This window comes from Lissotriton helveticus, chromosome 5_1 (genome assembly GCF_964261635.1).
Source record: "Lissotriton helveticus chromosome 5_1, aLisHel1.1, whole genome shotgun sequence".
NCBI lineage: Eukaryota > Metazoa > Chordata > Amphibia > Caudata > Salamandridae > Lissotriton > Lissotriton helveticus.
Genome location: NC_136065.1, coordinates 1,786,510,967 through 1,786,535,464, shown reverse-complemented (window position 1 = coordinate 1,786,535,464; position 24,498 = coordinate 1,786,510,967). Strand labels below are relative to the sequence as shown.

General features: G+C 45.9%; 1 protein-coding gene across 9 annotated transcripts in view; it reads right to left on the bottom strand.

Annotated features, from left to right (window-relative positions):
- Window positions 1–24,498, bottom strand: part of MARCHF10 (membrane associated ring-CH-type finger 10) — a 465,874-nt gene that overhangs the window by 375,979 nt on the left and 65,397 nt on the right. For 5 of the 9 annotated variants that reach the window (XM_078645085.1, XM_078645091.1, XM_078645092.1 and 2 more), the window contains exon 1: window positions 23,713–23,864. The exons of 1 other annotated variant lie outside the window; for it this stretch is intronic. The gene's annotated coding sequence lies outside the window, so the exon portion shown is untranslated. Of the gene's footprint in view, window positions 1–23,712; window positions 23,913–24,498 lie in introns of those variants that run through there. 3 more of the 9 variants (XM_078645089.1, XM_078645095.1, XM_078645086.1) reach the window with 3 other exon arrangements.

Genomic DNA, 24,498 nt, shown 5'->3' with positions numbered 1-24,498 from the left:
AACAGCAATACTTAAACAAAAGGCCAGAGTCTGCCCCGCGCTTTACTAACAAAAGCGTAGACAGTTTCCAAACACAGCGTGTGCTAAAGTACGCGCTGTGTTTGGAAACTGTCTATGCATTTGTTAGTAAAGCGCGGGGAAGACTCTGTCCTTTTGTTTAAGTATTGCTGTTAATCAGAGCCTGTGAAGGGGCTCGGATTAACAGCAATACTTAAACAAAAGGCCAGAGTCTGCCCCGCGTCCTCACAGCACACAAGAGCTGTGACACAGAAGGCAGAAGGGCACAAAAATGAAGGGGAAAACAAGTGAAACAGAGGGCAGAAGGGCACCAAAAAAAAGGGGGAAACGAGTGAAACAGAGGGCAGAAGGGCACAAAAAAGGGGAAAACGAGCGAAACAGAGGTCATAAAAAGGGCACACATAAAATGGGAAAAAAAGTGAAACAGAGGGCAGAAGGGCACAAAAAAGGGGGAAACGAGTGAAACAGAGGGCTGAAGGGCACAAAAAAAAGGGGAAAACGAGTGAAACAGAAGGCAGAAGGGCACAAAAAAAGGGGGCAACGAGTGAAACATAGGGCAGAAGGGCACAAAAAAAGGGGAAAATGAGTGAAACAGAGGGCAGAAGGGCACAAAAAAATGAGTGGAACAGAGGGCAGAAGGGCACAAAAAACAAGGGGAAAACGAGTGAAACAGAGGGCAGAAGGGCACAAAAAAAGGGGAAAACGAGTGAAACAGAGGGCAGAAGGGCACAAAAAAGGGGAAAACAAGTGAAACAGGGCAGAAGGGCACAAAAAAAGAAGGGGAAAACAAGTGAAACAGAGGGCAGCAGGGCACCAAAAAGAAGGGGAAAACAAATGAAACAGAGGGCAAAAGGGCACAAAAAAAGGGGGAAAACGAGTGAAACAGATGGTGAGATGGTAGTATTCAACTCAACTAATCGGCGAACAAGAAGGATACTGCCTGATGAACGAGACACTGTGAATGTCATAAATGTGCAAGGCCGTGTCTGCATTCATGGCCTAGGGACTAATAAAGTTGGTATCAGTACGTGTGATATCACAAAAACTTTACACTACATCTCCTCCAAAGCTGGTGGCATCCCCAAACACCTATTTCATCTGTGGCACTGCCGCCTACACTTGGCTCCCCCGTAACTGGTCTGGTACCTGCTATCTGGCCTTCCTCCTTCCACCAACGTATTCCACCCATGGAGGTTACCACCTATCAATGAAGGGCGCTCTGTGCCGCTCACGTAGGGGCGTCATATCAGCCGAGGATACAGCAGGCCAGGAAAACGGGGACTTCTTTAAAGGTTTCCTTCCTTTCTGGGGCCCCATGGCCAACAGTCGGGCTGTAAGAGGACTGACCAGGGACCTTGAAGCCACCATCACAGTAACAGCTGGTGCCCTCTCCAACATCACTGCAGATCTACAGGTGGACCGCCTCATAACGCTTGAGAACAGAATGGTCCTAGACGTCACCCTTGCTGATCGTGGGGGTGTGTGTATATTGATCGGCTCCAGCTGCTGCGTGTACATCCCAGACAACGCACCTACAGTGTACGATGCCATCAAACGTCTGCATCGCCTTTCTTCCGAAATTCATCTGGGTGAAGGCAACTGGTCCCTCACAGGCTGGATCTGGGGTCTCTTTTCCCAGTGGGGGTGGAAGATCCTCATCTTCCTTGCCTTGGGAGTAACTGTCCTGGTCTCCTGCGGTTTGTGCTTTCAGTGTCTGCCAGTGCTCTGTACAATATGTGTCCAGACTATCAAGCCTCCACCCCCTAACATTCACAACACCAATATGATGATGATGCTCCAACAAGAAACCAATGGCCTTATGAACATTGACATTTCTTTAAGTATTTGCCACTTAATGGCAAAAGGAGGGTCTGAGGAAAAGTGTTCTTCTGATCGGCATCATTTGTACCAGGACTCCATCGTTTTTTTCATTGCCATCTCATGTCAAACACTTCCACACGACCCACCTGGTCGTTTCTGCTGATGCCTGGGGAAAATCTAACTAACACGACAACAGCCATCTTGCAGCCTGCATTTCTGCCCAGGACCTGTCGCACACCCAACCCCCTGTTCTTTGCAGTTCAACTGAAAGCTACGAGACACTCACACCCTGAGTAAATGATTTGTTTTCCATTCCCTGCTCCCAGCCTGGTAAACATCCTTGACACAGTGATCAGGTTATCTGGACAATGGTCTGACTGCTGGGCCTTGATCAGGGTGAATAAACAGTGACTTGAAAGACCGGGCTTTGATCAAGGCGATTGAACAATGACCTGATAGACTGAGCCTTGATCAAGCCGATTGAACAATGATTTGTGTACCAAGCCTTGACCAGGTCACCATCTACAAACGTCGTCTGGATCTGGTTATCAACTGCAAACACTGATTGAACAATGAACTAACAGCCAAAAGACTGGAATGAAAAAGTATAAAAGGCTTGTAAGCTGCGGAGTAAAGCAGCAGCCTCCTCTGTCTTGTCTCTGACTAGCTTGGGACTCTGTTCCATAGCCCGGGCTATTGAATAAATCTAGGTTCCTCCTGCAGACGAAGGCTCCAGTGTCTCCTTTTACTAAGTATGGAAGGTATGGAAGACTTGGGCGGGGACCCTGCCGCCGAGACCCAGTAAGTGGGTTTAACCGGTTCTTCACCACTTCAGCTCATTATTCCATAACCTACCACCTACTCTGTCCGCTAACCTTTCACCCCACAAACGCAAGAGACCTCCTTGTCCCCTCGCTTCCTGACCCCAACCCAGCTGTTCCCGGACTCACTAATTGATATTGAAACTCCTGACTCACAGATATATCTTCCCACGACCGCATCAACATCCTCCCCCCCTCCTGTTCTTCCTACAACCCCATCGGCCTCCTAAAAACCCCCTCGGCCTGCACCCTGACCCCCCCGACAGCTGCACAAATTATCCCCTTCTCTCCTAGCAGCCTTACTACTTCTCCCACTGTCACCTTAATACACCACCTTCGCCACCTAACTCACCCCCTTGACGCCCCCCCCAACAGCTCCATTAATAACTCCAATCTTTTCTCCCATCTCCCATCCCACCCATTATCTAGCTAACAGCCCTCTGCACCCCCCTCATGCCCCCCTCTCCTCTCATTACTCTCAATTGAATCCTGGGATTACCATCTCACACCCTCCAACACCACTGTCTCCTTGCAACCTTAACACCCTCTCTCCCCTCCACCTGGTTTCCCACAGATCACACACCCCAATCCACCACTTGTGACCAACTGGGACCATTCCCTCCCACCCCATGAACTCCTATCCTCCCTTCCCATCACTCTTCTTACTCAGTCTCTCCTAAATATAGAACTCCACCTCTCAACCCTCATGTTAGAACACCTCCTCCCTCAAAAATGATTTAAACTCCCTCTCCACAAAGAATCCTTCCAGTCACACCTATCCCCAGGACATCATACCTACGGACCCTGCACCCCACATCCAAGGGACTACTCCCCCTATCGATAACTCCTCACCGAGTCGCCATGCAGTAAATGCTCACCCATACCACCCTACTTCCCGAACCATTCCCCCCTCCTGTTCTTCCTGGCCTCAATATAAACGACCTCGCCTCCACGCCGACCACAAATTCTGTCCCACCACATTCATCTATCCCTGTGATCCTTGTAAGAAGAAGGACCCCGTCCTCCCCTGCATCGCCCAGACCTCCGCAACAACTCACCACTATCCACTCCTGTTCCCCCACAAAAATGACTGACCCGAAACCCCTCAACTGCATGCTGGTCAACTGCCGTTCAGCTTCCTGCCATGCAACTGAAATTGCTGAGACCATCCTCAGTGAAAGCATTGACATTGCCTTTTTGACGGAAACATGGCTCAATGACCACTGCGCATCAATCCTGGACCTGCTCTCACCCCCTGATTACTCCGTCCTTAGAAAAGTTAGCCTGGTATATGATGTCCACTAGTTCTAGTGGGCACCTTGCACCAGTCTAATCGACCCTTATTGATGGTAGGTTATAAAGTCAACCTTATAGAAAGCTTTCCTTAGTTGTAGCTGTAAAGAGCAGCCTTCAGGCTAAGATTTGGAGACAAGTTAAGCAAGTTGTTTTACCTTTTATAATCTCTTGAAACCCAAATGAAAGCACACCACACACGGTATATATCAAATATATATGTATTTATTCTAAACACAACCCCTCTGGACTCTTTATGAGGTCAGAGGTAAAAGTACAATACAAGGAACTTAATTAGCATACGATAAGTTGCACAGTATACATTTTGCCCTAGGGGCCTCACAAACCATATACTAAAATAGTGGTATAAGAACCATCTGAGGAATAGAAAGCAGGCCTGGGACCAGTGGAATCGCTGGAGCTACTCGGCACAACCAAAGGTTAGGATGTAGGAGGCCCACAGGAGACGCGTGCAGTGTCTAAACACAGCCGCAGGTTACCATTGACTTTCTATGGGGAAGTTACAATTTTACAGAAAAAGGGTACAAGGAGGTGAACAGCAATGACTAGGACACTTGGCGATTCAATACCCACGGGAGCACCGGAGTACTCGATAGAAAGATGCCACAAGATGTCGGGTGATTTCAGGTGAAAAGGTGAAGTTTGTCTCTTCAGGCCCTAGGTCCAGGAGGTGTCGACAATGACCAGGAGCTGAATTCAAGCTGTCCCACGAAGGATCTAGTTGACTGCAGTGTTGGTATCCGGATTGGACCCAACAAGCCTTGGCAAAAGCAACCCATGCAGGATGTCGAGCTTGGCTTTGGTGCAGACAAGCAAGGTCTGTGGAACTTCTCCTTTGCAGGGAAGTTTGAGCAAGCCTGGAGCAACCAGGAAAGCAAGTTGAAACAAAGGTTGGTCTTCTTGGGAGGCTCACTAGCCAACGGACTAGGAACCGCGAAGACGCGTCGAGCTGAAATGCACAAAGTGGGCTTACGGGACACTCGTGGAGTGTGGGCCTCTGAGCGTCGGTGCAAAAGGTGCTCGGTGCTGGGGCTTCAAGCACCCCAATGCACAACTTCGGGATACCTCAGGAAGTCGGTGCAGGTAGCAAAATGCAGGATGTCCAGGAGTTCCAGTCCCACGTCTCTCGTGTCCGCCACGGGTCTCAGCTTTGCTGTGAGCGAAGGTCGGGGTCAGAGATGTCTGGAAGTCCATGTCCTGTGTCGCAGATTCTTCGGGATCCGGTGGAAGCCTCAAAAATGCAGACCGGCAAAGATGCTGTTGGTGGCTGTTTGAACAGGGTGGTCATTCCTTGACCACAAAGGAGATTTCTTCCGTCTTCCAGTCGAAATGGAATGTCGAAGGTCCAGGATATATGTTGCAGAGTTTCGTCCAGGGTAATCTAAAGTCCTAGGGACTGGGGTTCTATACTTCTAGTAAGTTTAGGGGTTGGACTAACTCTAAGGTCCCTACTGTGGGTGGATCTGGGGTGGAGGTGGTTACACCCCTTCCCCTTTGTCCAGTTCCACAGCAGAGCTGGGGAAGAGTGCCCCAGCAACCGGTTTGAACTGGGAAATGCATGGAGCACCTTGTGTGCCAGCACCTCCCTGGACAGGAAACCTATTGTCCAAGCCTCCCCTGCCGGAGTTTCGTCCAGCAGCAGGAGGCAAGACTCGTGTCTGTAACAGCAGCATCCATTTTGTGATGCTGAGGCTCTGTTTAACTTTACCCGGGTAAACCAGTAACTTACATGTCTTCTCTCTCTAGAAGGGTGGTAGTAATCCAAAGTGTTTGACACCTTACACAGCATGTTTTGATAAAACCAAACCAAAGTTAGCATTAACCGCGAGGATTATAATGCACTTAAGAGTAAATGGTATGGCTATATCATAGAACAGCTATAAGGAGATGGTTCCGGAAGCTTCAATGGGGCTCAGCTCATGCTAGGGCACGCTCTCACATAAAACCAAGCACTCTACCTCCAGGATTGTCAAGATCTGCCTTAGGAGGGGCTTATAGGTGTATATGTATATATATACATCCCAATCCGGTTTCAGACGAAACCACAGCACCGAGACAGCCCACAGACGACATCAGGCGCCAATTAGACAACGGCGAAACATCTGCCCTCATCCTCCTGGACCTCTCGGCCGCCTTCAACACGGTCTGCCATGGCACTCTAAAAACACGCCTCCAAGAAGCCGGTATCCAAGAGAAGGCCCTCGACTGGACCATATCCTTCCTCTCCGACAGATCCCAGAGCGTCCGCCTCCCACCTTTCCGATCCGAAGCCATCGACATCATCTGCGGCGTCCCCCAGGGCTCCTCCCTCAGCCCGACGCTGTTCAACATCTACATGGCCCCCCTCGCACAAGTGGCCCGCCACCACAACCTCAACATCATCTCCTACGCTGACGACACTCGGCTCATCCTCTCCCTCACCAAGGACCCACGCACCGCCAAAACCAACATCCATGACGGAATGAAGGCCATCGCCAACTGGATGAGGAGCAGCCGTCTGAAACTGAACTTGGACAAGACAGAGGTTCTCATCCTCGGACCCAACCCCTCAGCCTGGGACAATTCCTGCTGGCCAACCACTCTGGGGACAGCACCGACACCCACCGACCACGCACGCAATCTTGGATTCATCCTCGACTCCTCCCTCTCCATGTCCAAACAGATCAACGCTGTCTCCTCCTCCTGCTACAACACCCTCCGCATGCTCCGCAGGATCTACAAGTGGATCCCGAGCGAAACAAGAAGAACGGTGACACAGGCCCTCGTCAGCAGCAGGCTGGACTATGGCAACGCACTCTACGCCGGAATCCCAGCCAAACACCTACGACGACTACAGCGCATCCAAAATGCCTCCGCCTGACTGATCATCAACTTCCCCCGCCGCAGCCACATCACCCCCCACCTGAGAAACCTACACTGGCTCTCCGTTGACAAGAGGATCACCTTCAAACTCCTCACCCACGCACACAAAGCACTCCACAACGCCGGACCAGCCTACCTGAACAGCAGACGCAGCTTCTACACCCCTCTCCGCCAGCTCCGCTCCGCCAGCCTCGCCCTCGACGCCGTCCCCCGCATCCAACGAACAACCTCAGGCGGCAGATCCTTCTTTTACCTCGCCGCCAAGGCCTGGAACACCCTTCCTACCCACCTACGGCAGACCGAAGACCTACTCGCCTTCAGAAGACACCTCAAGACCTGGCTCTTCGAACAGTAGCGAAGCTTCCACCCCCTCCTTCAGCGCCTTGAGACCCTCACGGGTAAATAGCGCGCTCTACAAATAGATTGATTGATTGATTGATATATATATATATATATATATATATATATATATATATATATATCAATATATATATATATATATATATATATCAATATATATATATATATATATATATATATATATATATATATATATATATATATATATATGCAGAACAGCTCCACAGCTACCTCCGATTCCGTGGAACGGCGAAGCCGTAAGACAGACCACAGGATCAGGTAAGTGAAGATTTTTTATTACATACATACATTTATATATAAGGTTCCCCAGATCCGACATATCTCATGGTGAGATCTGATTGGCTGCCACCACTTCAATTAGAGAGTGTTGGCAGCCATCTTGGGACTAGGGACTAGGGACTCGGCCCAAGTCCCAAGAAAAACTTTAAAACAAACACAAGGGGACAGGGTAGGAATACCCTGACCCCCTAACAGTGGGATCCCACAGGGACCTCACCAGGGTCAAACATTTTTTTTTCCCTCAAATGTGTGGCAATTTTTTTTTAAAACAAGGGTGGTCTCACGCACTTCTTTTTCTCTTTTGCATGGGTCAGGCCCCATGGGAATTCATAATATTAATATAGGGGAGGGTGGCACAGCCACCATCCTCTCTGGGCAACATTCGTCCCTGGAGACCCAGTCCCACAGGGCCCGGCCAATGTTAAACAGGGGGTCGGGGCAGGATGCATCCCTCCCCGGGCTGATTTTGGTGCCGGAGATCCCATCTACCAGGGCCCGGCCATACTTAAAAAGTGGGAGGGAGCCACGTGGCCCCCTCTCTGGGCCAATTGCGGCCTCAGGGACCCATCCCCGGAGGTCTGGCCGTAATTAGAAAAGAGAAGGGGGCTGGGGGGTTCCATCCCAGAGGCATTAATGGCCCTGGGGACTCAATCCTCCAGAGCTGGCTTCCGCTATGCCCAGGGTGCCCACCCTCGGGACATAGCATTTCCCTGCACGCACTGTCAAGGGCAGGACAACCTGTGTTTGCTCTCACTTGATGGGAACAATTTCAATGCTACCACCAAACGACAGCAAACACAAAGTCTGCTCCAGCTGGCGGAAGCTCTATAAATGCTCTTGCCAGCTGGAAGCGGACTTCAGATCTGTTTTCCTGCTCACAATGATGCAGTCAGGGAAACAAATGAAGCAAATTAAAATTTAATGGAGGGGTTGTTGGCCCCCCGCCCCAAGCTTTAGAAGGCCCTGGGTAACCCTTCTACTGGGGGCATATAGAAAAAAAGAGGAGGGGACGTGCTGCCCATGTCCCTGTGCCTGAAAAGGCCCCGGGGACCCCATCCTTTGGGGCCAATATTAACGAAAGAATATTTATATATATATATATATATATATATATATATATATATATATATATATATTCTAACCAAACACCCTTGCGCTCAGGCTTGCACTCGGCGCTGTTCAATCAATTGTTTCCTCGAGGCTGCACACATTACCTCTGTCTTTGAAGTGAAACCATGCCCGACACGTTTCGAGGACAACACCTCTTAATCATGGGCTGCACAGAGAGGCATAGAAAAGTTCACCTATATATATATATATATATATATATATATATATATATACACACACACACACACATATATATTACCTACTGGCGGTCGCCAGTAGGTATATATAGTTAGGATTTTTTCTCTATGGGTTTTTTGAAAATTCTATGTCTAATAACTTTGGCGTTTGTGGACGGAATTGGCTGAAATTTTCAGGAAAATGGCACATTTTGTTTCTGAGCAGCCCTTGAAAATTTGGGGGGGGTTCGTCAAGGGGGGGCCGAGAAAAAAGGGGGGTCCCAAAACGTGTTTTTAACATTGAGTTTTCCATAGGGCGGTTGGCCTCACTTTTAGCCCGAACGGCTGAATGGATTTGCACGAAACTTGGCAAAATTGTAGGGACTGGTAGCCCGATGTGCCTTTTGTAGGTCTCAATATATGTGCTCCAGTGGATTTTGAGAAATTAACGTTTAAAAAAAGATATATATCTGTAACAGCGGACCGGGCAGCGCACTGGTTCGCGGACTTTACGCGCAACGGAGCTTTGTGAAGCGAAGCTGATTGGTTCTCTGGCGTCTGTCAACATTCCAAACAGTCCGTAGCGGCCGCCATCTTGTCTCTCGGTAGGATCGAGAGACAAGAGGAGGTCAAAACAAAGGGGGAAATAACTATAAGGGGGCATAGTAGATCCTCGCTGACCCCCTAGTTTTGATGTGGAGGTTTTAAAAGGGCCCCGCGGGGCAAAAAAAAAAAATAATAATAATAATCGAACGGCTGAATGGATTTGCACGAAACTTGGCAAAATATTAGGGACTGGTAGCCCGATGTGCCTTTGCTAGGTCTCAATATATGTGCTCCAGTGGATTTTGAGAAATTAACGTTCAAAAAAAGATATATATCTGTAACAGCGCTCCGCTTCGCGTACTTTTCGCGTTACGGAGCTTTGCGAAGCTGATTGGTTCTCCGGCGTCTGTCAACATTCCAAACAGTCCGTAGCGGCCGCCATCTTGTCGCTCGGTAGGATTGAGAGACAAGAGGAGGCCAAAGCGAAGGGGGAAATGACCATAAGGGGGCATAGTAGATCCTTCCTGACCTCTTAGGTTTGATGTACCATTTTGCCAAGTTTGGTGTAATTCCGTTCAGCCATTCAGGCTGTAGACGTATGTAAATGTCCTATGGAAAATTGCATGGGGAAAACACATTTGAAAGTGTTGAAATTTAGAACCAATTAAAATGTTACTTTGGTTTTGTATTTGTGTGTGATGAAAGTTAATTGGTTATGTATATATGTCAAATGAGAGGAAACCACAGCCATTTTGTGATACTACTGTCTGAGGTACATTTGTGAGGAATTTTTGGTGGTGAATTTCTGGTGTTTGATTTACACAGTACTAACACTTCTGCTACTTTTAAAAAGGTGAGTTGTTAATTTGTAAGGGGAACTATGTTGTACACTTGAAGATAATTTGAAAAATGTTTTCTGTTATTTATTTGCAGTCCTTCTGTTATACTAAATACTTGATAAAGTTAGTTTTATATTATGTATTACTAAAAACGATAAATGAAAGTGATTATTTTTTTCTGCAATTTACAGCAAGCAATTTCAAAATAAAATGGCTCACAATGAAGAGACCGTGGCAATTTCTTTTGAATTGTCCAACACATTGATTGAAATTGAGAGCACCAATAATGAAATATTGTCACAAGGAGGACATGACTTGTATGATTCCATTAGATTGATTGAAATGGACAGCACCAAGAATGAAATATTGTCACAAGGAGATGACTTGAATGATTCCACTACATTGATTGAAATTGAGAGCACCAATAATGAAATATTGTCACAAGGAGGAGATGGCTTGTATGATTCCATTAGATTGATTGAAATGGACAGCACCAATAATGAAATATTGTCACAAGGAGGAGATGACTTGAATGATTCCACTACATTGATTGAAATTGAGAGCACCAATAATGAAATATTGTCACGAGGAGATGACTTGAATGATTCCACTACATTGATTGAAATTGACAGCACCAATAATGAAATATTGTCACAAGGAGGAGATGACTTGAATGATTTTTTTGATCAATCTCTTGATGGCGAATTTATCGAGTGTTTGGAGACCATAGAGTTACAAGAATCATCATTGGAGACTTTTAATGAGGACATTGCTGATGAGGACATGTTACTAGTTCTTTCAAATTTAGAAAATTCTGAAGAATAAATTTATATTTAGAAATCAAAAATTGTTTGAGACATTATTCATTTTTATTTTTAATTTATGAGGTTGTAGCGAAGTGATTGTAGTATAAAATGAGACTTATAGTATAGAGTGCAACATTTTTATGTTACATGGTAAGTTTACTCATATTTACTTCCCTTCTGCCACTATATTATCTCCAATGTGTATTTGACATGTCTTCTTCATCTCCGGCCTCCTTTCTCTCACTGTGTGTCTCCGATGCATCTTATCGCTGGTATTTTGTGTAATTACAGAAGAGAGTAAAATAAAATAGTTCGGAACGTGAAAAGGGGGCAAAGTAGAGTACTCCTCATCCCCTAGGCCTTTTTAGGCGGTCCCAAAAGGATCAGTTTCTGCTTTCCTGAGAGATTATGGTATGAGTTCCATATACCACAATAACTTGCATTACAACATGCAAGATATCTATCTCCTATTACCAACTTTTGGAGATATTCGCGCTAAGCGCGAATATCTCCAAAAAGTAACACCTGCCCTGAGCAGTTCTTAGCCATGTTATCCAATGGGAGGTGGATAACATGGCTAAGAGCATTAGCTCGGTAATGCATGAATATCGCTGAGTTTTTAGCGATATTCATGCATTGCGGCCGTTTATTATCGCATTTGCGATAAACCTTGATAATAGTAAGGTTTATCTTCGATAATTTCTGACGATGCTTAGTGGTAAAAAATTGGTTGGTAAGCATCGTTAGCGATAAATATCGCTTAACTTTGGTAATATGCCCCAACGTCTGTTAACGTTCGATTCGAAGGAAATGAGGAAGTGTTGAAAAACATTGTCTGCGCCATCTTGCCTTTTTTGAAATGCCACACTTTTGTCGTGCACGGCAGCCATTTTAGGTGTCTTGACCAGACCCACTCTCTGCAAGCTGTCGATTCGTAGCATGGCTCCTCACCCACGCAAGCATCTTCCCTAGGCACTGGTCACCACCGCTCTCTGTCTTATGCATGGGCAATAAACCTCCCCCCATCTGCGCTGCTCTTCCCTGAGAATCACACTCTGTGCCCGCCCGACACCTCCCTTTCGCCCTATTCACTACCGCACCCTCTGACACTCCTCTTTCTCTGTGTCCGATTGTCCAGGCTATCAGCTAGCCCTGCAGATGTAGTTTATGGCCCCAGCTGTAAAGAATCACCCCTCTTCAAAGGAGTTATAGTAGATCAAGGCCCACACTCGATGAGATCCGTCACACCACACGTGTTCCTACTATCTGAAAACCATCCTGTATTGTGATTGGGGAGGGGACCGAGCCTGAAGCGGAAGATTCCAGGAATGACTCTTTGTACATCAAAGTTTTTACAATTATGTGTCACATTAAAAATATATAGCACTCCAACAAAGTAGTAGGAATATAAAACTTTAATAACATATAAATATATACAACAAAACAAAAACAGTAAAAACATTTAAACAACGAAGAGACCGTGGCAATTTCTTTTTAATTATCCAATAGATTTATTGAAATTGACAGCACCAATAATGAAATATTCTTGTCAGTAGCGGTCTGTTGTGCGAATAGTTCCAAGGCAGCAGAACGCGCTGAAATCTAGATGGCACGAAAGTGATGTCTAGTAAGTTGCCGCCCAGCAAAAAACGGCGTGGGGCGCCGCGGGGGTGAGTGAGTCCAGTAGGCACCACAGCTATTCTTACCGGCATTGCAGAATTACTGCTGGGGACAATGCCTGTGCTGTAGCAGGGTCACAGCAGAAACAAAAAGGATTCTGTTGAAGATGTTGTTGGTTTTCAATTTGAAAACAGTTCTGGTGTCAACTGCTATGCTAATGTAGTGGTTAATGTTTTGTTTTCTCTAGAAAATGTAAAAGAGGGGGAGGCAGTCCAAAGTTCCGTTAAAAGGGCAAAGGAAAGGATCGGTGGTTTGAACTATCAGTCAAAAAGGGGAGGGGGTGCAATAATTTTTCCTACCGGGTCACACTGTGCTTTCACCGGAAGTGAGGTCTGCAGGATTCTAGTAATTCAAAGTGAGGCTGGCGCCAGCATGGGAGCGCCGACGTCCCGCGGATACAGTTTCGTCACTCCACGGGCGATCATGGCAGTCATTCCCCATCGGGGGTCGGAGACTCCCGCGGCTCCTCTAGAATCTTCAAGGTCGTGGAGGACTACGGTGGTGGAGTCAACCAGTGACCGGGCCATTTCTTTATGCTGGGCCCGCTCTTGCCAGGTCGACCGCCATTTTGAGAGTTCGGCAGCTACGGGCGATCGCGGGGTCACATGAGCGGACGGGCTCCACCCTGCCGGGCGAGACGTTGCAGCATGGCCACAGTGGAAGAACCGTTTTCCGGGCGCCTGGAGCGCTGAGGGTGCAGCTGGGAAGTCTCCACCTGGGGAGGCGGGAGAGGCCTGTTCGCACCGTCTCTCCCTCCCAGTGCACCCCACGGCGTCTCGCTTGAGATTTGTTATGGCCGGACCAGGCGATGAGGACGAGGGGGGGGTCGGAGGCATGTGCAAGACATCCCCCCCCAGTGTTGTCGCAGCCATTATAAAAGAAAGAAGTGTCCCGTCCGTCTTCGGGCCGGGCTTCCGGTGGATGTCGGCCGGACGCCCCTGGCTCTGGCCCCATGAACGGGTTTCTTGGTTTATCGGCTGCAGCCGGATCCCGTCGGCCTCGGCCCCCCGACCGTTGGTGGTCGGACCGGAAGAGCATGTGGCGGGACTACCTGCAACTCTCAAGGGCCACCGCGGCCGGACTGGGAGAGAGAGGGGAGGGTCGAGGAGACATTCCCCCCCCCCCTGCAACTGTTCAGCGTTGTAAAGGCAATCCCCTGGCCGGGTCCCGCTGGCCTCGGCCTCTCCTTCGGCTACACCCTACGTTAGGATCTCCTGGCCGAGGCGTGGCAGCAGGACCTGCCTTATATGGGCTGCTCCCGGCTGGGCGTAGCCGGAACCCTGCCCCACCTTGGAAGTTTCCAGAGTGGGGGTGGATGTTCTACTGACTTGCATTTTCCCTAGTCTATCGATTTTTTTGGCGTGGCAGGCGGTGGGACAGCGAGGGGTGATTTGGTTTCTCTTACTGTTTTTCTGGTCTCTCACCACTGGCATATTTTAACGTTTTCTTGTTTCTAGGACATTAATAGGTTTTATCATTACGTTATGTTATCGTTTCTTTGTTCGTTGTTTAATAAAAGTTCATGTTCATCAGTGGCCTACTGATTTTCGTTTTCCTATTTTTTTCTTTCCAGGTTGTTTCATGGTAAAGTTTCTGTTAACAGGATACAGTGATCCCTTCGTTATTATTGCATATGTCCTTTTCACTAGGGGTGCTCTCTGGTTGGGCCAGATGACGTATCTCTAGTAAATGGTCCGGGTGAAAAAGGTGCATCAATCAGTGGGGAGTAGATAGGCATGACAGATTACAACGGGGGAGAAAGGTCCGCATTACCTACCCTTTCACTACTTGCAAAGATTTTCCTACGTTTATTTGCAAACAGGGAATACCTCCAAAAAGAACTAATTCCAAACAGTCAATGTTCGGACAATCAATCAATCAATGAGGAATGAAATAGGTACGACGTGTTAAAGGCTTGCGTTACCTACCCTTCACTATCTGCAAAGGGAGATAGAATATTCCTATTCTTCCTCGTTTGCAGGTAGAGAAGATCCTTAAGAGAATTAACTTCGAACAATTCAATGCTCGATTGAAACAATCAACAAGGGGTACTGTGAACACAAATGAACGCCGCTTATATACATACGCATTGCTATTTTCAACAGGTTGTTCCTAATGTTTCTATTTTAGCGAGGTCAAAAGAGATCCCATTAGTGGCCTACTGATTTTGCTCGATTCCTTTTGTTTTTTACACGATTTTTCGCTATCTGCAAAGACTAAACAGAGTATTGCGACTCTGTGCTTGTTTGTAAATAGAGAATGAACCAAAGAGAACAATCAATCAAATGGAGAGAGAAGCAGGCACGACGGATTACAAAGGGGGCAAAGGGCTGCGTTAACTACCCTTCACTATCTGCAAAGAGAGAGTACTCCTAATAGAAATGAGGGGTGGGGGGCAGCAATCAAAGCAGATCAGTGTGCATAAACACGAAAATGTTTTTACTTACCACGTACTTGACATTCGACAGCTTATGATATTTGCTATTAAAAAACCATTGAAATTCACTGAAAAAACCATAGGTTATAGACCATATATAGTTAGGAATTAGCATTTACAAAACCTTGAAAATTCACTGAAAAAACCATAGGTTATAGACCATATATAGTTAGGAATTAGCATTTACAAAACCTTGAAAATTCACTGAAAAAACCATAGGTTATAGACCATATATAGTTAGGAATTAGCATTTAAAAAACCTTATTTTACTCACACAAAACCATTGAAATTCCATATATAGTTAGTTGCACTAACTATATATCGCGCACCCGCAATCCACTGCTGATGATGTCACATATTACATCATTCATGACATGGTCAGTGACATCACTGATGACATCACTGATGACATCTCAAATGACATCACTGATGACATCACTGATGACATCTCATTTGACATCAATGACCACATCACTGATGATATCATTCATGTGACAATACAATGCATCTCCTCACACTTTAATATAACCTCTGTTACACCCAGTGTTAAATACAGAGTATAATTTTTGAAACCATTGACACACCAATACTAGTTACTACATACGCACTCAGTGATTCCTATGTTTACACACACATTCACTCATTTACCCATACAATCATTCATACATACAATCACTCATCTTTACAACACTAGCATATGCACTCATACACCTATACAGACTCTCACACTCTGTCACTCATCCATGGAGTTACTCACACACCTAGTCAGTCCTGTAAAGAATCAATCACACTTCCATTTTCTAATCTATACAGTTAAACATAGAGCACCTTACATTTAGAAACATATACTAACACATAATTACTCTCTTATACAATCATTGATACAAGTACACATTGATCTGCACAGAGTCACACACCTCCCAGCCAGCCACACACACACTCAGTCTCCCATACAAATACTTGGGCAATCAATCAATAACCCATATAGTTACTCATATAGCTACTGATCAACACATGCAGCAGTTTACAGAACAACAGACATAATGATGCACAAATTAAGACAGTTTAGTCACTAACCCATGCACTCAGTGAGACACATTTAATCACTCACTCATACAGTCAGTCACGCACCTACTAAATCCTTCATCCAGACACTTCTACATCTACTCATTCTTCAATATGTAAAACATATTTAAACTTTACAGAAACACACAGTCACTGGATGATGTCATCAGTGATGTCATTTGAGATGTCATCAGTGATGTCATCAGTGATGTCACTGACCATGTCATGAATGATGTAATATGTGACATCATCAGCAGTGGATTGCGGGTGCGCGATATATAGTTAGTGCAACTAACTATATATGGAATTTCAATGGTTTTGTGTGAGTAAAATAAGGTTTTTTAAATGCTAATTCCTAACTATATATGGTCTATAACCTATGGTTTTTTCAGTGAATTTTCAAGGTTTTGTAAATGCTAATTCCTAACTATATATGGTCTATAACCTATGGTTTTTTCAGTGAATTTTCAAGGTTTTGTAAATGCTAATTCCTAACTATATATGGTCTATAACCTATGGTTTTTTCAGTGAATATATATATATATATATATATATATATATATATATATATATATATACATATACACACACACACACATATAATATATATATATATATATATACATACATACATACATATATATATATATATATATATATATATACACACACACACACATATTATATATATATAGATATACTATATCCAAGTAAAGGGTGATTACACCACCTTACCCAGGCTGTAAGAACAGACCTGTGATGTCAGTTTGGAAGGCAAGCCAGGGGTGGCACAATACATGCTGCAGCCCCTGGTAGGCCTAGGGTACACCTATGCCCTGGGTACCTATGGTACACTATACAGGGGCTCACAAGGGTGTCCCAGTAACCAATCTGGTATGTACGTAAAGTACATGGTATCAATTTAGAGGGAGAACATCTGAGCTGTGGGCCTGATTAGCAGGTCCACAGCCACACTAAAGTCGAAAACCCAGAGAATCACAACAAAAAGTGGGGGTAACCATAGGAAGCAGACCCTACTCTTCTGCACTCGCCATTATTTATAAAGATGAACTCCTACTCGCACCTGTCCTGCACCCTGACCTGGCTACTTTTGAATATCTTGGTGCTGAACTCACTGTTCAGGGCAGCCCCCCGATTCGTCTACATAATATTTACCATCCCCAGGTGACCCTCTCTCCTTTGTCGAAGAATTGTCTGATCTTCTTATCCAATCAGCGGTTACCAACTCTAGTAATCTTTTCCTTGGGGACTTCAACCTCCACTGGAACAAAACTGACGACCCCTCGATCAACCTTATTAATGACGTACTTGATATCAGCAACTTGAAGCAACTTTGCAAATCTCCAACACACGACAAACGTGCCACCCTTGATGCTGTTATCACCAACAAGGACCTGGCTGTGCTCTCGAACATTATCCCCATTGACTGGTCCGATCACCACCTCACCCTCATCACGATTAAAAGCTCCATGCACCCCCCTCCTCTAATACAACTAAACAAATGAAGCTAACCAGAAATCTTCACTTTATCCCCCCGGGCAAGTTGGAGACTAAAATAAAAGCCTGCCCACCTACGACATACTCCTCTCTCCCACAGCACTAATGACCTTACTGAACATTACAACAGATCCATTGCTGTGGTCCTTGACCAAATCGCCCCAGCCAAACTCAAACTACAACAAGCATTTGCAATGCAATAGGTCTCGCAGCATTAAAGTTTGAGTTATTGGCATTGTATATGACAATGTGTTGCATTAAATTTTTAGCAACGTCTGTATTGGTGTATAAAGATGATTTGCAAGATGATAGCGATGGAGTGGGGGATAGACTGCTAGTTTTGCAGTTATAAGCATATATTGTAAGTATGTGTTTTTATGATAAAATGTGTGTGGTTGTGTGTGTAGTTGTGTGTGGTAGTTTGTGTGCTTGTATGTGTGGTTGTGTGTGTGGTTGTGGTTGTGTGTGTGTGGTTGCGTGTGTGTGTGTGAACGTTCTAAGATACCAACCCTAGTTCCCCATTAGAGATGGTTACAGTCATTAACATGCATGCGACAGGTTGTTTGTTTATAAAAACGCACCCTTCTGAAGGTCTCTTTCCAAGGAGGAGGTGTAGCCTTGTACAAGGAACGATGTTTTAGAGCAGCCGCCATAGCACAACAATGATGTTAACTGTACCGAGGCCAATTTCCGAGCCCGGGAATTTATGAGCTCTTTGACACTGGAGGCGGAGTGTCTCTGCAGGAGGGATTCTGGGAATCGTGGTCCACCGGGCTCTAGAAGACGAATGTTCACATTTCGGACATTCTGAGAAACGTAGTCCACTTAGAGCTGCTTTTAAAACCAAATAGAGAAATGCCGTTCAACAAAAACTAGGCAAATGCGGTCCGAATTTTGAAATGTCGTAATTTAAAGGTAACGGTCCCTTTATAACAAAAGATAAAACGTATTCAAATCCATGCAAGTGAAAATTGTATACTGTCATGCAAACCGCATACTTACATAATTTTAATTAAATTAGATTATTTAGAATATAACTATTAGACAAAGTTTTGATCACAACGTTTCAAATTAAAATGAGTTTGTTTTTCCTTAAATGTAGTTTCCCAGTGCTATACAGAAAAGACCACCATTCAAATATGGCTGTCATGTTCCCATACACGGAATACAGTAGCCTTGCCCTCTTCCTGGTTTCGGTATTCCACAGTTGAGTCAGTATGCCATAGTACTCCATGACGTCTCTTTGTGACGTTAGACGCATGTTTGCGACGCACCTGCCTAGTGTCATTGGTTCTAGTTTTGCCCCGGCTGCTTCAGTGGTGTTTACAGTCCCCTCGTAGGTGCCTGGAGTATGATGGCGGCAGGCGGTGGACAGCAGTGGCGGGAATCCCTGGCAGACCATGTGTTGTTCGCGCGGCTGCGGGACGAGGCCGGGAACCGGCAGCCCAGCAGACACCTGATTAGAAACTTGCTGCTCACTTTGGGCGGCGATCTGTGCGTGTGTGACGGAGAGCGCGGCGGGCTGCATTGCGTGGGCTTGAAGGGGCTCACTGGGGAAGAGCCCGAGCTCTGTCGCTACCAGGTGAGGGCCCGCTAACGCATGTGAATGTTTCCACTGTCCCTACTGACATCTGGCCCAGAAGGTCTCAAACTATCCTAGTTTCAGTCTTCATTTTGGTAACGGTCACTTTAATCTGCATTTTGCTTAAGGTAAGATCTGCACTTTCTGTGTGCTCGTGTGTGTGTGTGTGTGTGCGCGCGCGCGGGGGGCGGCGGCGGCTTGTGTGTGCTCGTGTGTCTGTGTGCCCGCGTGTGTGTCTGTCTACGTGCGCGCTCCATTGTGACGGGGATCAGCCTGCCGGAATCGGAGCGCGTGTTCATGCGCGCGACCTGATCAGATTCCAGCAGGTTGCGCGTGACAGTCTCTTTTCTCCCCTTGAACTCCTTGAAAGCTAAACTGATTACAATAGGGCTCCACAGCGACAATCGCTTCGCGATTGCGTCGCAGTGCGAGCCCTAAAAAAGCAAACCATCCAAATCCTGGTTCAATGCCGACCTTAACAATGAGTGGCGAGCCCTCAGACAGACTGAACGCACTTGGAGGCAATAGGCCTCCCCGTCAAATCTTCCCCTCCTCAGAGCCGCAAGGGCAAACTACAAAAAACATATCTTTAATGAAAAAGCATCCTTCTTCCGTTCACAACTTGACCGGGCAAAAAATTGACCTTGGGAACTATTTAACATTGTTAAAAACCAAACTACCTCAGCCCCCCCTAAACTTCCGGCTAGGGTTGAAAGGTGTGAGGAAATCGCTAGCTTCTTCTTAGACAAAATCACCAAGATTGACCTATCCTTCGCCGCACCTCCCCTCCCCACATAACCTACCTCCCCTCCCAAACATTCTCACCATATCTCCTGCCATTCCTATCCCTCCCTCGAACTCTGCTTAACTCGCCATCGCTGTCACCCCCTCTGTACCTCACCACACTGTCCCCCAGCGAAAGAACAATGCTTCCTGGAATAACTTTTGTCCTGTCTCAGAAAGTGATATCCTTAGCATCATCTCCAAGTTGAAACCATCCTCACATACCAGAGATCCTATCCCGGCCCATCTAGTTCAAGAACTAAAACACATCATCGCCCCATATTGGACCTCCATCATGAACTCCTCCCTTGCCACCAGTATGGTTCCTGCATCCCTCCAACTAGGCCAAATTACCCCCATCATCAAAAACACTACAGCTGACCCAATGACTTAAATAATCTACGCCCTATCTCTAACCTTCCTTTCTTACCTAAGGCCCTGGAAAAATGCACCCTGTGCCAGCTGGACAATCACATCAACTCATTCAACCTCTTAGATGCCTCCCAATCAGGTTTTCGAAAGGGCTGTAGCACTGAAACAGCCATGCTCAACATCACTGACGGCATCCATAGCTCCCTAGACAAAGGTGAATCCTCCCTTCTCATTCTTCTTGACCTATCTGCTGCCTTTGATACTGTTAACCATGCTGCCCTACTCAACATACTCAAAGACCATTTTGGCTTTGACGGAGCTGTTCTTAAGTGGTTCACTTCCTTTTTCCAACAAAGAACACAACAAATTAAAATCAGCAATTACCTTTCCAAACCTCTACCTGTCACCTTGGGCATCCCCCAGGGCTCCATTCTCTCTCCCACCCTATTCAACCTCTTCATGGAACCCCTCACCCTCATTCTCAAACAAGCGAAAATCAGTTACCACCTCTATGCCGACAACACCCAACTTTACTATAGGATCAAATCCCATGCTGATGTCCTACATCTCAACGATACCTTGACTAAGATCCAACTATGGTTCCATCACAGCCACCGCAAACTCAACCCTAACAAAACGGAAATCATTCTATTCCCTCCCAAAAACAACCCGCTCCCCATTTATCACTGGATCTCTGACATCAAAGCCCTCAACTGCTCTCTCTCCATCTCTAACTCTGTCAAATCCCTCGGCATCAGCATTGATCAGGACCTCAGTCTTACCTCCACATAAAAATATCGCCAAAGGTGCTCTCTTCATACTCCAGCATCTCAAAAAAATCAAACCCTTCATTCCAACCGGTGACTTTAAATTGGTTGTGCAATTGTTGGTCCTATCAAGAATTGACTACGGTAATGCCACTCTTGCAGGAACTCCTAAAGTCCACCTTGCCCCTATCAAATCCGTTCTCAACCGAGCTGCCAGGGTTATCACTGGCTGCAAATGATGACTGCATCTCCCCCGTTCTCAAAGACCTCAAATGGCTCCCGATTGAAGGCAGAACCACCTAAAAAACTGCATGCATTACCCACAAAGCCCTCCATCAAAATATCCCATCTTACCTCACAGAAAAACTCCACAAAGCGGGCTCCACCAGAACAATCAGGAGCACTAATGCTCTTATCCTAGTCCCTCCTCTACTAAAAAAGAAATCTACACAATCTCGCTCTTTCTCTAGAAATGCACACTCTGTCTGGAATGCTCTCCCTAAAGAGCTACGATGTAACCCCTCCTACCCCGCTTCAAAAAAGACCTCAAGCTGCTCCTTCTCAACAAATACTGGGGCTCTTAATACATAACCACTGGCCATCAACTCCTACTCTGCCTTATCAGTATTATCCCATCCATTCACTCCTACTCTATGATCTTCAATCTGTTGTTTGACCTTGATCTTCCCTTTTCTGCACCATTTAAATTCTGCGCCAGATGAGCTAATTGTTTATCTTATTATTTCAAATGTACCAATGCTATACTTCAACTTAGTTTAATCTATAACTTGTAAAGCGCTCTGATACTCTTGGGTCCCGCCAGCGCTATATAAAACCTTTTAAATAAATAAACAAACATGCAACTGATTAAAGAACTTGAACAGCCAACAGCCTCCGTAGTTCAATCATTTCATCCCCCACTATGGCCAGTGTTAAAGGGCCCTGCATTGACGCAACAAAATCTGATTAACTTTATCATCGGGACTTCATAAACTGTAGAACTCTGTATTTGAATGACAAGGATGATAATTTGACACATATCATGTGCACTTATTTTTCTGTAGTTCCCCAGTTGCTACTATGACCGACCTGACCTCGAGGTGCCCCTCTATACGAATCATTACATGCTGTCTGCACTTTACAAGCCAAACTCTCTTGTGACACCTTAGCACCTTAACAATAAGGCCTGTTTTTCCGCCACACGTCTTGATCAACTTTGCCGTCTGTGCCTAATAATGCAGGCCTCGGGCAGCTTCGATGTACGACCTTTCATTATGATATCTGCATTTTCCAAGACGAACACCTTCAGGCACTGTCATTTGCACTTTAGCCTTATCACTTGTGTCAACACGCCTAATATGATCAGGAGCTGCTTTTGAGCACGCAGCGCTTATTTTCACAAACCGTCTATATTTTAAACCGACTGTGCCCGTTGCACAATAATGTCAGGATCTGGTGGCATTTCAGAAGTTACTATCCCCTGCACGACCATGAGTAAATATACACACGTTATTAGCACGCATTACTACTATCTTTTAAGGACTTTTTTTTAAAAAAGACAAGCCGTTTTGTTTTGGATAGCAAGATTTCTTGCACTTTTATAAGTGTTGTATTCATTTTATCGTCCTTGTAAAGTATGTTCCCATACAGGAAGTGTTATTTTTAAGGGTTTAAAACTGTGTTCTCCTACACTGCGATATGTGTGTTTTATGTAACGTGTAATGATTTTAAGTAATCATACAATAAACTGTACATTGACTATCACATTTGTCCTTGTAGCCAATTTCTGAAGGGCATTTAAAAAAATGCGTAAGTAGACTCCAGTCCTTACGCCCCTGCTCATGTGACTGCCCCTTGTAGCTCCATCCCCTTTCTCCTGGGATTTACTCTAGGATCACCCAAATTATGGGATCCTAGAGTAAATTCTTCCAGTTGTTCAGGCACTGATTTAAAGTAAAGCTCAGGGTGGCAGGGGGCGGGCGTAATTGGTTTACCTGCTTGCAATCCTAAATGTGAAATGATGAGAGGGCAGGCTCTGCCTCGCGGTGGGAGTATGACGGCTTCTTTAGTTGGTCTTACGGTGAGGCATCACATCTTCAGCATTTCTCTATAATTACATGCTGGGAACCACGTGACGGGGGGCATGTATAACTGCTCGGATGCACGACAATAAACTGGAATGAATGGGACCACTGCAGTGTATGTTATCTACTGTGAATCCCAGAAAGGGACATGTGAGTTTCCCGGGGTCGGGATGCACTGTTTGTATTAATCTGTTAGGAAACCGAGGACGGACTCCATGGCAGATTGGGAGGGGAGTAAGGGGAGGCGGGAGGGCGTTGTTTTTCCCGCAGTCAAGGAAGCTGAGCGATAACGGCGGGAGGGGAGGTTGTCATTTATCTGTATTTCCCGCATGCGAATCCCAAGCTTGAGGAATTCCAGCCTTGGGGCTTTACTCTATTCACCTGCTGTTAATCACAGAACAGGAGCATCGCGGGTTTAGTGTAGCATCTGTTATTGCTCTTTTTTTTTTACCTGGCGTAGGACCCAGGATGGGAGTGCATACCGTCTGCAGCAGACGTCTTGATGGGCTGGGGGACGTAGGCCCTCTCTTTTGTTCGTCGTCCTCTGCAGCCTTTTCATGGAGAAGCGTCTAAGCGTCTCCCATGGCAACTGGAATTCTCGGCCGCGCGGCTGTGTCCTTGTGTTGATGAGGAAGCAGGCCGCATGCGCATACGGCGGGCGCGAGCACGCAGGAATATGATCAATGGAGTCCTCCAATGTAACGTTCGACGGGAGCGCATGCACGTGTAGAGTTCAGAGGTGTGCGTTCATTATGCGCGTGCGCCAAGCATAGCCATCGAACTCATTCAGTTCGAAGATGGTGCGTTCCCAGGAGGATTTACGCTCGCTAAATTGCCTGATTCACTTGTTTACAGGACTGTAACCCGGCGAACCTGCGGGAGAAGGGGTAGTGGTGAGTTTGAGATCTCACCCTAGATTGACCGTGGTTAACTATACAACTCATACCAGCCAACAATGTAAAATAGGAAGGTAGGAGATTTTGAAACAAAGGGAGGGATGCATTTTCCCTCCTTACTTTTAGTGAAGCCGAACTGCAGAAGCAAATGTATGTGGTGACAGCTAAAATCATGAGTCTGCTGCCAAAAACCTGTAATAAATTGTGACATCACAGGAAGTGACATCTCAACCCACAGAAAGTGACATCACAAGAAGTGACGTCAGCTCTTAACACACGTTTCGCAGGTTTATCCGTGAGTACATTATGTGACTTAACAAATATGATTTTGGGTCTGTGTT